Below are 15,128 nucleotides of genomic sequence, written 5' to 3'. Positions count from 1 at the left end.
GGTGAAGTTCCTCGCTCCTGCGGCTTCACACACAGCGATGTGTGCGGCCGCAGGAACGAGGAACTACATCGTACCTGTCGCTCCCCCGGCATTATGGAAATGTCGGAGGCTGCAGCGATGATACGATGACGACGATTTTGCGCTCGTTCATCGTATCATCTAGGATTTACACACTACGACATCGCAAGTGACGCCGGATGTGCGTCACTTTCGATTTGACCCCACCGACATCGCACCTGCGATGTCGTAGTGTGCAAAGCCCGCCTTACACATGGAATGAACATAAAATATCTGTAGATAATAGGAGAATGAATGCATATGGCATATAACCAGGTGTATATTATGTTACCTGAGCATTATAGGTGTGGAATGATCTCAAAATATATGTAGATAATAGGAAAATGAACGCATATGGCATATAAACAGGTGTATATTATGTTACCTGAGCATTATAGGTGTGGAATGATCATAAAATATCTGTAAATAATAGGAGAATGAATGCATATGGCATATAACCAGGTGTATATTATGTTACCTGAGCATTATAGGTGTGGAATGATCATGAAATATCAGTAGATAATAGGAGAATGAACGTATATGGCCTATAACCATGTGTATATTATGTTACCTGAGCATTACAGGTGTGGAATGATCATAAAATATCTGTAGATAATAGGAGAATAAATGCATATGGCATATAACCAGGTGTATATTATGTTACCTGAGCATTATAGGTGTGGAATGATCATAAAATATCTGTAGATAATAGGAGAATGAACGTATATGGCATATAAACAGGTGTATATTATATTACCTGAGCATTATAGGTGTGGAATGATCATGAAATATCTGTAGATAATAGGAGAATGAATGCATATGGCATATAACCAGGTGTATATTATGTTACCTGAGCATTATAGGTGTGGAATGATCATAAAATATCTGTAGATAATAAGAGAATGAATACATATGGCATATAAACAGGTGTATATTATGTTACCTGAGCATTATAGGTGTGGAATGAACCTAAAATATCTGTAAATTATAGGAAAATGAATGCATATGGCATATAACCAGGTGTATATTATATTACCTGAGCATTATAGGTGTGGAATGATCATAAAATATCTGTAGATAATAGGAGAATGAACGTATATGGCATATAACCAGGTGTATATTATGTTACCTGAGCATTATAGGTGTGGAAGGATCATGAAATATCAGTAGATAATAGGAGAATGAACGTATATGGCATATAACCAGGTGTATATTATGTTACCTGAGCATTATAGGTGTGGAATGAACCTAAAATATCTGTAAATTATAGGAAAATGAATGCATATGGCATATAACCAGGTGTATATTATGTTACCTGAGCATTATAGGTGTGGAATGATCTCGAAATATCTGTAGATAATAGGAAAATGAATGCATATGGCATATAACCAGGTGTATATTATGTTACCTGAGCATTATAGGTGTGGAATGATCATGAAATATCTGTAGATAATAGGAAAATGAATGCATATGGCATATAACCAGGTGTATATTATGTTACCTGAGCATTATAGGTGTGGAATGATCATGAAATATCTGTAGATAATAGGAAAATGAACGCATATGGCATATAACCAGGTGTATATTATATTACCTGAGCATTATAGGTGTGGAATGATCATGAAATATATGTTGATAATAGGAAAATGAACGCATATGGCATATAACCAGGTGTATATTATGTTACCTGAGCATTATAGGTGTGGAATGATTATGAAATATCTGTAGATAATAGGAGAATGAACGCATATGGCATATAACCAGGTGTATATTAGGTTACCTGAGCATTATAGGTGTGGAATGATCATAAAATATCTGTAAATTATAGGAAAATGAATGCATATGGCATATACCCAGGTGTATATTATGTTACCTGAGCATTATAGGTGTGGAATGATCATGAAATATCTGTAGATAATAGGAGAATGAATGCATATGGCATATAACCAGGTGTATATTATATTACCTGAGCATTATAGGTGTGGAATGATCATAAAATATCAGTAGATAATAGGAGAATGAATGCATATGACATATAACCAGGTGTATATTATGTTACCTGAGCATTATAGGTGTGGAATGATCATGAAATATCTGTAGATAATAGGAGAATGAATGCATATGGCATATAAACAGGTGTATATTATGTTACCTGAGCATTATAGGTGTGGAATGAACCTAAAATATCTGTAAATTATAGGAAAATAAATGCATATGGCATATAACCAGGTGTATATTAAGGTACCTGAGCATTATAGGTGTGGAATGATCATGAAATATCTGGCGATAATAAGAGAATGAATACATATGGCATATAACCAGGTGTATATTATATTACCTGAGCATTATAGGTGTGGAATGATCATGAAATATCTGTAGATAATAGGAGAATTAATGCATATGGCATATAACCAGGTGTATATTATGTTACCTGAGCATTATAGGTGTGGAAAGATCATGAAATATCTGTAGATAATAGGAGAATGAACGTATATGGCATATAACCAGGTGTATATTATGTTACCTGAGCATTATAGGTGTGGAATGAACCTAAAATATCTGTAAATTATAGGAAAATGAATGCATATGGCATATAACCAGGTGTATATTAAGGTACCTGAGCATTATAGGTGTGGAATGATTATGAAATATCTGTAGATAATAGGAAAATGAACACATATGGCATATAACCATGTGTATATTAGGTTACCTGAGCATTAAAAAACTGAAAAGCGATAGTGTTGGCCCCCTTAAAAATAGTCTTGGTAAAATGGTGGAAGGGGATGAGGGTAAAGCCAACCTGCTGAATGACTTTTTTCAACGGTTTTTATACAAGAAAATGCCATGGCAGATGACATGACCAGTGATACCATAAATTCACCCTTGAATATTACCTGCTTAACCCAGCAGGAAGTACGCCGCCGCCTCGAAATCACTAAGGTTGACAAATCTCCGGGCCCGGATGGCATACACCCCAGAGTACTACAGGAATTGAGTTCTGTGATAGATAGACCATTATTTTTAATCTTCTCAGATTCCTTAATAACAGGGTCGGTACCGCAGGACTGGCGCATAGCAAATGTGGTGCCAATATTCAAAAAGGGGACAAAATCTGAGTCGGGAAATTATAGGCCGGTAAGTTTAACCTCTACGGTTGGTAAAAATCCTTGAGGGTTTCTTGAGAGATGCTATACTGGAGTATCTGAAGAAAAATAACCTTATGACAGAGTATCAACATGGGTTTATAAGGGATCGATTCTGTCAAACTAATTTTATCAGCATTTATGAAGAGGTAAGTTCAAGCCTGGACCAGGGAAAGGCAGTGGATGTTGTGTATATGGACTTTTCAAAAGCTTTTGATACGGTGCCACACAAAAGGTTGGTATATAAAATGAGAATAATGGGGATAGGGGAAAATATGTGTAACTGGGTTAAAAACGGGCTCAGTGATAGGAAACAAAGGGTGGTTATTAATGGTACGTACTCGGACTGGGTCTCAGTTCATAGTGGGGTACCACAGGGGTCAGTATTGGGCCCACTTCTTTTCAACATACTTATTAATGACCTTGTTGGGGGCATGCGGAGTAGAATCTCAATATTTGCAGATGATACTAAACTCTGCAGGGTAATCAATACAGAGGAGGATAATTTGATATTACAGGGAGATTTATGGAAATTGGAGGATTGGGCTGAGAAGTGGCAATTGAAGTTTAATGTAGATAAATGTAAGGTCATGCACTTGGTAGAGGAAATATAATTTAGAATTATGTACTTAATTGTAGCACACTGGGTAAAACAGACAGAAAAAGACTTGGGTGTATGGGTGGATGGTAAACTTCACTTTAGTGGACAGTGTCAGGCAGCTGCTGCCAGGGCTAATAAAATAATGGGATGTATTAAAAGAGGTATAAGTGTTCATGAAAAAAATATACTTCTACCCCTGTACAAGTCACTAGTGCGACCGCACTTAGAATACTGTGTACAAGTCTGGTCACTGATATATAAGAAGGACATAGCTGAAGTGGAGAGGGTGCAGAGAAGAGCGACCAAGATTATTAGAGGAATGGGAGGGCTGCAATACCAAGACAGGAAAAACGAAGGCTTAGGGGGGATCTAATCACAATGTATAAATATATGAGGGGACAGTACAGAGACCTTTCCAAAGATCTTTTTACACCTAGGCCTGCGACTGGAACACGGGGGCATCTGCTACATCTTGAGGAAAGAAGGTTTAATCATAATCACAGACGAGGATTCTTTACTGTACGAGCAGTGAGACTATGGAACTCTCTGCCGCATGATGCTGTAATGGGTGATTCACTACTAACATTTGAGCAGAGCCTGGACGCCTTTCTTGAAAAATGTAATATTACCAGTTATGTATATTAGATTTTATGACAGGGTGTTGATCCAGGGAACTAGTCTGATTGCCGGATGTGGAGTCAGGAAGGAATTTTTTTCCCCATTGGAGCTTGTTTGCCACATTGGGTTTATTTTGCCTTCCTCTGGATCAACATGTTAGGCTACGGGTTGAACTAGATGGACTTAGGGCGGCTTTGCACGTTGCGATATCGCAGGTGCGATGTCGATGGGGTCAAATCGAAAGTGCCGCACATCCGGCGTCTCAGTCGATATCGCAGTGTGCAAATCCTTTTGCATACGATTAACGAGCGCAAAAGCGTCGTTATCGTATCATCGGTGCAGTGTCCGACATTTCCATAATGCCGGTGCAGCGACAGGTACGATGTTGTTCCTCGTTCCAGCAGGCAGCACACATCGCTGTGTATGACGTCGCAGGAGCGAGGAACATCTCCTACCTGCGTCCCGGCTGCAATGCAGAAGGACGGAGGTGGGCGGGATGTTTACATCCTGCTCATCTCCGCCCCTCCGCTTCTATTGGTCGCCTGCCGTGTGACATCGCTCTGACGCCGCACGAGCCGCCCCCTTAGGAAGGAGGCGGGTCGCCGGCCAGAGCGAAGTCGCAGGGCAGGTGAGTGCATGTGACCCTGCCGTAGCGATAATATTCACTTTGGCAGCTATCACTAGATATCACACCTGCGATGGGGGCGGGACTATCGCTGCTGCATCGGTAACACATTGTTACCGATGTCGCAGCGTGCAAAGGCCGCCTTAGATGGGCTTTCCACGTTGCGACATCACAAGCCGATGCTGCGATGTCGCACGCGATAGTCCCCGCCCCCATCGCAGGTGCAATATCTTGTGATAGCTGGTGTAGCGAACATTATCGCTACGCCAGCTTCACATGCACTCACCTGCCCTGCGACCGTCGCTCTGGCCGGCGACCCGCCTCCTTCCTAAGGGGGCGGGTCGTGCGGCGTCATAGTGACGTCACACGGCAGGCGGCCAATATCGGCGGAGGGGCGGAGATGAGCAGGATGTAAACATCCCAACCACCTCCTTCCTTCCGCATAGCCGCCGGCGGCAGGTAAGGAGATGTTCCTCGCTCCTGCGGCTTCATACACAGCGATGTGTGCTGCCACAGGAACGAGGAACAACATCGTACCTGTCGCGGCACCGGCATTATGGAAATGTCGGACCCTGCACCGATGATACGATAACAGAAAGTGGACGAAGAAAACAGGTTCTAAATCCGCGCCAAGGACCCAGAGGATTCAATGGAGATTTTATGCTTCTTTTATTGGCATGCAAATGTCAACGCGTTTCAGGAGTCACAGCTCCCTTCGTCAGGACAGCAAGCAAGGACCATCAAATCAATTTGATGGTCCTTGCTTGCTCTCCTGACGAAGGGAGCTGTGACTCCTGAAACGCGTTGACATTTGCATGCCAATAAAAGAAGCATAAAATCTCAATTGAATCCTCTGGGTCCTTGGCGCGGATTTAGAACCCGTTTTCTTCGTCCACTTTCTGTTATCAGCCATTTGGGACTGCTGCCGGACTTGGATTCTTATATACGTGCATAGTGGTTGTGACTGACACAACCATTATAGGTGAGTGTAACACTTTCTTCTACCCTCCCATCACCTGGGTAAGACCCTATTGCGCTTTCTCTTCCACAGCCCTTTTATCTTGATGATACGATAACGACGCTTTTGCGCTCGTTCATCGTATCATCTAGCAATTACACACTACGATGTCGAAAGTGATGCCGGATGTGCGTCACTTTCGATTTGACCCCACTGACATCGCACCTGCGATATCGCAACGTGCAAAGCCACCCTTAGAGTCCCCCTTCAACCTTAAAACTATGATACTATGATACTATTATAGGTGTGGAATGATCACGAAATGCGTTCATGTGACCGATCAGCTGATTGGGTAGCCCCGCCAAGTCCTTAAGCTCGGAATAGATGTAGCGCATCGCGGGACACACGCCGAAGAGGTGAGGATTTCTTTTTTTTATTTTTATCACTTGCTTCACTCCTGCAATGTATGTATATAATGTATGTATATAGTGTATGTATGTACATTGCGGGAGTTAAAGTGCGCCGCTTGCCTGCGCTTTGTAGGCTCGGGCTTTCTGTGTCCCGATCCGTGAAAATCACGAACACGGATACAGAAATGGCATCTGGAGGTCACATATGATGGTGTCCTTTCCTGTCCATGGGGCCCTGCAAAAAATAGCATCCCCACAGACAGGAAAAAATTGTGATGTGTAAATGTGTCGCCCTGGGCAAGCCAGGGGACACAGGTCACAACACCACCACACCCCACACTCCAGGTAGGCACATCTGCTAACCAAAAATCCTTGTTGCCTTCCTCCAGGAGTCTGTTGATGCACACCAGGGGGTGGGCCAGGCGGTTGGCTCCGCCCACCAAGGAGCTCACAGCTCTGGAGGCAGGAAGTTACCAGGCAGATTAGCCCGGGTAGGGCAAGAGTGAACAGCAGAAAGCTCAGGGACGAGCTAGAGTAAACAACAAGAAGTGAAAGTAAGAAAAGGAGTAAAGGAGGAAAGCAAGAAGTGGTGACAGCGCAGAGAGCGTGCAAAGCCTGAGAGCCCAGCTGTGTGTAGGGCTAGAACAGCAAGGTCAGCGACGGCGGTGACTGTCCGGAGGGGGACCGTTTGGAAGTTCCTGGAAGGACCCCGTTGGCTGTGTGCCCGGTGGTCTGGAGCAGTGTTCCGAAGGACAGTCAGCACCAGGGCAGGGGCCTCTCGGACCCCGGCAAGGCTAGGAGTCGCCAAATTTGCCGAATCCGTCAGTGAAGGGGACGTAGATCCCCCAGCAACCAAGTCCCGATTGACGGCAACAGCCCGACCATTACAGGGGAGACACCGCCACCGCCAGGGCACCAGTTTCCCCAGGGCCAGCGCCTGCGGGCAAAGTGTAGAGCTCCTCCGGCCAAGATTGCAGTCGGGGAGCGGGTAACCGGAGGGAATACACCGCTACCATCAGTCAACACAGGTGCAAGGAAGAGAGACATCACCGTCACCTACCGGGAGTGCAGGTGCAGCCGTCTGTGGGACCGTCCTACCAGCCGTTTGGTTTACCGTACAAATTGTGTCCAAGTCTCAGGCTGAGTGAGTACCACAGTGCCGCAAGGCACAGCGCTGCCCCCGCGTCCCTGCGCCCTCCAGGCCCTACACTTTACATCTCTTCACTGGGCCCCGGGATCACCAACCCCTACCCACGGAGGGGCAACACAACACCTGGCTGCTCCGCATCACCATCCCCGGGACCCCCACACTGAGCAGCGGTGGTGCAATCACCACAACCGTGGGTGGCGTCACGAACTATAACAATCCCCACACCCAACAAACACCCCCCTTTCACTCACGGGCGAGGAGTGTCGCTCGAGAAACCCCGGGATCCGGCCTACAGCTCGAGCCACCAGGAGCCGCTGCCGGACCCGAGCAGAAGGGGTGAGCGCGGTGTGCTGACACCCTCCTCCCCGCCCGCGACATAACCAGCCTTAGGCGGGCTTTGCACACTACGACATCGCAGGTGGCTTTACCCTGGCTGGTATCAAAATTGGTGGGGACCGCATGCAGTTTTTTTTTAATTATTTATTTATTTTACTGCAAGATATAGACCCACCCACCGGCGGCTGTGATTTGGTTGCAGTGAGACAGCTGTCACTCAGCGTGGGGGCGTGTCTGACTGCAACCAATAATAGGCGCTGGTGGGCGGGGAAAGCAGGGAATACGAGATTGAATAATGGGCGGCTGGCATTTTCAAATCAGGAGAAGCCGCCAGCAATGTGACAGCCGTGCAGCGCAGCGCCGGTGATCGGTGAGTGTGAGTGAATGAGTCAGTGAGTGTGAGTATGAGAGAGAGAGAGGCTGGAGCCACACGGGGCACTACTGGGATGCTCGCATGACACTCGGCTCGCGCTGGCAGCACAGCAGGAGCCGAGTATCATGCTAGTGTGCCTGCATCTGAGGTCCGACTGTGCCAGCAGACCACAGCTGCAGGGGGCAGGCAGGCTCTCAGGAGGGGCGGGCTGGCACGGAGGAGGAGAAGGTGGGATTTCTCTCCCCCTCTCCTCCGTAGCCGGTTCATTCTCCTATTATCTACATATATTTCATGATCATTCCACACCTATAATGTTCAGGTAACATAATATACACCTGGTTATATGCCATATGCATTCATTCTCCTATTATCTACAGATATTTTATGTTCATTCCACACCTATAATGCTCAGGTAACATAATATACACCTGGTTATATGCCATATGCATTCATTCTCCTATTATCTACAGATATTTCATGATCATTCCACACCTATAATGCTCAGGTAACGTAATATACACCTGGTTATATGCCATATGCATTCATTCTCCTATTATCTACATATATTTTATGATCATTCCACACCTATAATGCTCAGGTAACATAATATACACCTGGTTATATGCCATATGCATTCATTCTCCTATTATCTACAGATATTTCATGATCATTCCACACCTATAATGCTCAGGTAACATAATATACACCTGGTTATATGCCATATGCATTCATTTTCCTATTATCTACATATATTTTATGATCATTCCACACCTATAATGCTCAGGTAACATAATATACACCTGGTTATATGCCATATGCATTCATTCTCCTATTATCTACAGATATTTCATGATCATTCCACACCTATAATGCTCAGGTAACATAATATACACCTGGTTATATGCCATATGCATTCATTTTCCTATTATCTACATATATTTCATGATCATTCCACACCTATAATGCTCAGGTAACATAATATACACCTGGTTATATGCCATATGCATTCATTCTCCTATTATCTACAGATATTTCATGATCATTCCACACCTATAATGCTCAGGTAACATAATATACACCTGGTTATATGCCATATGCATTCATTCTCCTATTATCTACATATATTTCATGATCATTCCACACCTATAATGCTCAGGTAACATAATATACACCTGGTTATATGCCATATGCATTCATTCTCCTATTATTTACAGATATTTCATGTTCATTCCACACCTATAATGCTCAGGTAACATAATATACACCTGGTTATATGCCATATGCGTTCATTCTCCTATTATCTACATATATTTCATGTTCATTCCACACCTATAATGCTCAGGTAACATAATATACACCTGGTTATATGCCATATGCATTCATTCTCCTATTATTTACAGATATTTTATGTTCATTCCATGTGTAACTTGCCCAAGAAACCTTTTATACATCTACATAAGATACACCTAATACGTTATTACCCTCATTCTTTTTATTTATTCCTTTTCATCATTCTTTTTAGTATGTCCCCTCAAGACGCAAAAAAAGAAGCCGTCCCTGAGCCCCAGATCCTGAAAAATGAGAACGCCACAGGCCTCGGAAAATGGCGACAAAAGCACAATTATTTTTTTGGGCAAAATTCAGATTTTTTTTCACCACTTATATAAAAGTGAAACTATCCATGTTTGGTGTCTACAAACTCGTACCGACCTGGGGAATCATAATACCATATAGTGAACATGTTAAATATTCCCCCCCCCCACAAATAGCTGTGGATTTGCACTTTTAATATTTTCTCTTTTTTCAGTACAATATATGGTTAAACGAAAGGTGTCATTCAAAAGTACAACTCGTCCTGCAAAAAAACAAGCCCTCATATGGGTATATTGACATAAAAATAAAAAGGTTATGGCTCTTGGAAGGAGCAAAAAACGGAAAACCGGCAAGGGGAGGTGGTTGAAGGGGTTAATAGTAATATTTCTAAAGGGTATGCACTATCCCTCTTTCGTACACTTGTTAGTAACATATCTGGCTTTGGGAAAGCTGGGTGATTACTGTACCTATTTCTCGGCTGACCCAGCTTTCCCAGTGTCCGGATTAGATGCGGGGCCCAGGATCCTGGGGTGACTGTGACTCCTGCACCCCGGATAGTTATACCGCTCTCTGTAATATCTGCTTGGTTCAGCAGCCGATGTATCAGTCTATGTGTAATACACAGATATTTCCTTGTATATTGGAGCAGTTGTATTATGTGTGTGTGAGTGTAAACGCCTCAAGATTTGCAAATTAAAAGGTTTACCCCTGAATCTATTTCTGTCTTCTCTATAGTAGCCCGGCCATATCTCCAGATCCTCACTGCGACATTCCTTACATTTCTCTGGCTCCATCTCCTCCATACACGTTTCTGGGCTCAGTGTGAAGTGGGCGGTCCTTCACTGGTGGTCATGTGACCTCTATAAACTACATTTCCCACAAGCCCCGGCTTCTTCTCCAGACTCACTGCTCTCATCCGTGTAAAGCTATATTAGCTGCTCCTCCATTGCTTTGTGATAGGAGCTTCTGTGTATAGGCCAAGCGCCCTCCATCCTACAATTCTGTATGTCTTTTACATATTTTTCCCGTGTGTCCTCTCCTATCTCTTTGCTGCCCATAGCAACCAATCACAGCGCAGGTTTCATTTTACCAGAGCGGTTTAAAACATTAAAGCTGAGCTCTGATTGGTCGCTATGCGTAACAGAGACAGTTTCTCTTTCAGACAGTGTGGTTGAAGGCCCAGACGTGTTTATAGCATGTATAGGCAGGAGGCGGCCATTATAACAAATATTCATGCTTTATATGAGGAAAATCATTACTGGTTTAGGTGCTGGGATGTCTGTGCTCGTTCGGCTTTACAGCGCTGACTGCCGAGACCCACCAACCGGTTCCCCCTCCCCACCGCGCAATGAATGAGACCACACATGGAATATCTTTCTTTTGTACTTTATTGAAGGTATCCACGTAACACCATTCAATGTTGATATAAAAGGGGGTTGCTTGTTATTTTGGCCACAGCTTTAACCACAGGCACAAATCCGCCTTAAACCTGAGGGAGGAGGCCCGATGCCTACGGCCGTCCGTGGCAGGTTGGCTCTCACCAAATCCCTCTTCCACCGGCTGTGACTTTGAAATTGAACCATAACCTTTTTCCGTAGGCACAAAACCGCCTTAAACCTGAGGGAGGAGGCCCGATGCCTACGGCCGTCCGTGGCAGGTAGGTTCTCCAAATCCCTCTTCCACCAGCTTTGACTTCCGAACTTGTAACAGAACCTTCTTAAGGGAGGGAGGGCGGGCGATGCTCACCCTGAGGGCAGATGTGGTAAGAGGAAGGAGGGACTCCGGCAGCTGTTTATATGCCCTGGAGGAGGTCCCAGCAGCGAAGGGGGGTCAGCGGGGGGCATTGCACAATGGGAAGGAGGGAGAGGTGACCATGGGGGACGTAGCGAGGGGCTCAGCAGTCAGGGGCAGCGGCATCGGCCGCAGTGCCCTGCAGACTGCCGAGACCCACCAACCGGTTCCCCCTCCCCACCGCGCAATGAATGAGACCACACATGGAATATCTTTCTTTTGTACTTTATTGAAGGTATCCACGTAACACCATTCAATGTTGATATAAAAGGGGGTTGCTTGTTATTTTGGCCACAGCTTTAACCACAGGCACAAATCCGCCTTAAACCTGAGGGAGGAGGCCCGATGCCTACGGCCGTCCGTGGCAGGTTGGCTCTCACCAAATCCCTCTTCCACCGGCCACGGAGTGGCGAAGGCCCAAGCCTGAGCTGCGACCCCCACACAGGGCCCTTATGGCCCGCTCAACCCCGTCCTTACTGTCCGACAGGAAATTGTCTAGGCCTATATCATTAAGGCTAAAACCATCCTCTAGCACCAAACGGCTGACCTCTGATTCCAGCATCTCGTGTCCAGGCACTATCCCTCTTCCTGACGCTATAAATTTGGCGAACTGCATATTAACGTGTTGCCTTGACCTTTCCACAGCTGCTATGTTCCTTGCCCCTGTACAACTCAATCTCGGTAATATACTGGACCGTACCCCCACTACGTTGCTAAAGAAGCTGCTGAACTTATCTAGGAAAGAAGCTGCTGAACTTATCTAGGAAAGAAGCTGCTGAACTTATCTAGGACCACTTGCATGACCGCAAGCAGATCCTGTATCCTCACATTTACCAGGTCATTTCCACCCGTGAATGACCAGCACTACTAGGCCAGTGGCTACTCTGGATATGCTCACTACCACGGGCAGGACCTGGGCCCAGGCCAGGCCCCGAACTCTTCTCCAGTGAAATTTCAGGTCACAAACTCCCAGCACGCTTCCACCCGGTCTCGACTCAGTCCGCCGTGCTGCCCAGAATATGTGTGAGTGACCTAGGATCCAGATGCTAGGTCTCGACAGATCTAAAAGAAAAACGGTTACCTCTCTTGTGTGCAAAACATTTTCCATCATCGTGTCAGTAAACATCATTGTATTAATGTTTCTTTAGGTTTGAAGGTGCTTAGATAAATAAATATATGTATATCATTTCGGTTAACAATTTATTTATTTATTTATTTTTTTTTTTTTTTTGTGTGTAATATATAAACGTGCCAAACAGTGGACAACTGGTGGCAGGGAACTACAGGACTGCACGGATACGTATGAAGCTGGCCCTTGCTGCCTCGGTTGTCGTGTCGATGCGGAAGGAGTGCATGCCATAATCTCCTGGTTGTAGGTCCAGGTAGGAAATAGACATTTTGAGCAATGCCGAAAGTTGTGTCGCCATGAGCGGGATCACTCTGCGTGCTCCAAGAAGAATTTGTTGGGAACCCAAGACTCTAAGTGTCGCTGCAAGGTAAGGATGGGACATAGGATACCTGAAAACGGGAAAATAGGGAACCAAACTCCTCTACCGAGCTGATCTGTTTTGGAGCGCCTTATGCGAACCCGTACTCCACCATTGCAAACTATAACATTGTCGCGTAACAGACCACCGGTGCGACCTAGGGACCTGCTAACTAATTCGCTGACCATCAAAGCTCCGAAGAATGCTAGCGAGAAGGCGGCCGAGAACAAGAGGACCTCGCTGTCATTGGTGCAAACGTCACCTAGCTGGTTTATTATGCCGGAAAGGATGGCGAATGAATTGGCCTTCCTGTTCTCCGTGCACCAGCGCTTCCAGCCTTTAACGGCCTGTTTGAACAGAAAGGCCTTGGTGACATCGGTCCATCCACGAACCTGAAAGTGAAAGGCTATTCCTGCAACCCGCAACTACGCTACTGTGCCCGGCAAGCCACTGGTATGTAGATGCGTTATGTCTCGAGCAACGGAATTGCTAAGAAAAACCGCGGACACCTGGCTAGGCAGCGGTTGAACTATATTGAAATCATTCGTCCCAAGCCTTACCATACAAATGCCACGTTGATGGGATGCCTTAATCAGCGGAATCAACTGTCCATGGGGACCGTCCAGAGGGACTGTGGACACTTTTGGCCATTGTTGTCAGATTCTGGGTGCAATGCTCGAAACTTCTGAAAATCAAATGCAATAAGGCATCAGCGATAGTATTATCAATCCCCGGTATGTGGCTGGCCTTGACCCAGATATTATGTTCAAGGCACTTAAGAACTAAGTATCGTAGCAAGCTGATCACCGGTGGTGAGGAAGATGCGAGGTGGTTAACGGCGTGGACGACACTTATGTAGTCAGTCCTGAAGCGGGTCCGATTGTTCGCCAACTTTTCTGCCCAAAGACTTGTAGCTACTATTATAGGGAACAGCTCGAGTAAAGGTTTTTTTTTTTTTTTTTTTTTTTGTCCACCCAGACAGGTGCCATGTGTTGGGCCAGCGATTAGCGTACCAATTGGGACCAAGGTAAACGCCGAATCCGGTGGACCCGGCAGCATCCGAAAATAGATATATCAGCGCTGGAAACTTCCTGTTCCTGGAAACATGAACGCCCATTGTAAGTAGCTATGAAGGACCTCCATACACCGAGCTCCTCACGTAGAGCGCTGGTGATGCAAATCCTTTGATGGGAGGCAGTTATGCTCCTAGTGGCCAGGCAGAGCCTCAGGGAAAAGCCCCTTCCCATGGGCCTGACTCTAAAGGCGAAGGCGAGCAAGCCTAATAGAGATTGCATTTGCGCCAGGGTTACCTTACGAACCGCGCAGAACCCGTCAATGAGCGATGTGGTTTTTTCAACCTTTTCGAGTGGTAGCCGAAACATCATGATAATTGAGTCTATTTCGATTCTCAAATGAAAAGGCAGGTCACAGGGCCAACTGTTTTTTCGGCCAACAGCGGAAACCCAAACTTGTCCGCTATGACCTGGACAGATTTTAACGCGGTTGAGCATGCTTTAGAGTTGGTGTGGGAAAACGAACAAGAAATCATCCAAATAATGGGTGACCAATTTATTCTTTGCCACGTCCTTAACCACCCATTCCAGGAAAGAGCTGAAGAGCTCGAAGTGTGAGCAGGATATGGAGCAACCCATGGTAATTCACATGTGGTACAGAATTTTTTGTTGAAATAGCACCCATTGCAGGTGGGACAATCGGGGTGCACTAGTAGCGGGCGAAAGGCAGATGCTATGTCCGATTTTGCCATTAGTGCTCCTTACCCTGCTTTTCGCACCAGTGCGACCGCTTTGTCAAAAATGCGTAGGAAACTGCTGAGTCCTCTGCGGGGATGCTGTCATTGACTGATCGCCCAGCCGGGAAGGACAAGTAGTGTATGAGGCGAAATTCACCCTTTTCTTTCTTAGGCACTATCCCTAGGGGTGAAACGCAAGGGTTTAAGAATGGTAAATCTATAAATGGGCCTGCTAG

This window comes from Anomaloglossus baeobatrachus, chromosome 4 (genome assembly GCF_048569485.1).
Source record: "Anomaloglossus baeobatrachus isolate aAnoBae1 chromosome 4, aAnoBae1.hap1, whole genome shotgun sequence".
NCBI lineage: Eukaryota > Metazoa > Chordata > Amphibia > Anura > Aromobatidae > Anomaloglossus > Anomaloglossus baeobatrachus.
Note: the sequence above shows the minus strand (reverse complement) of the source record.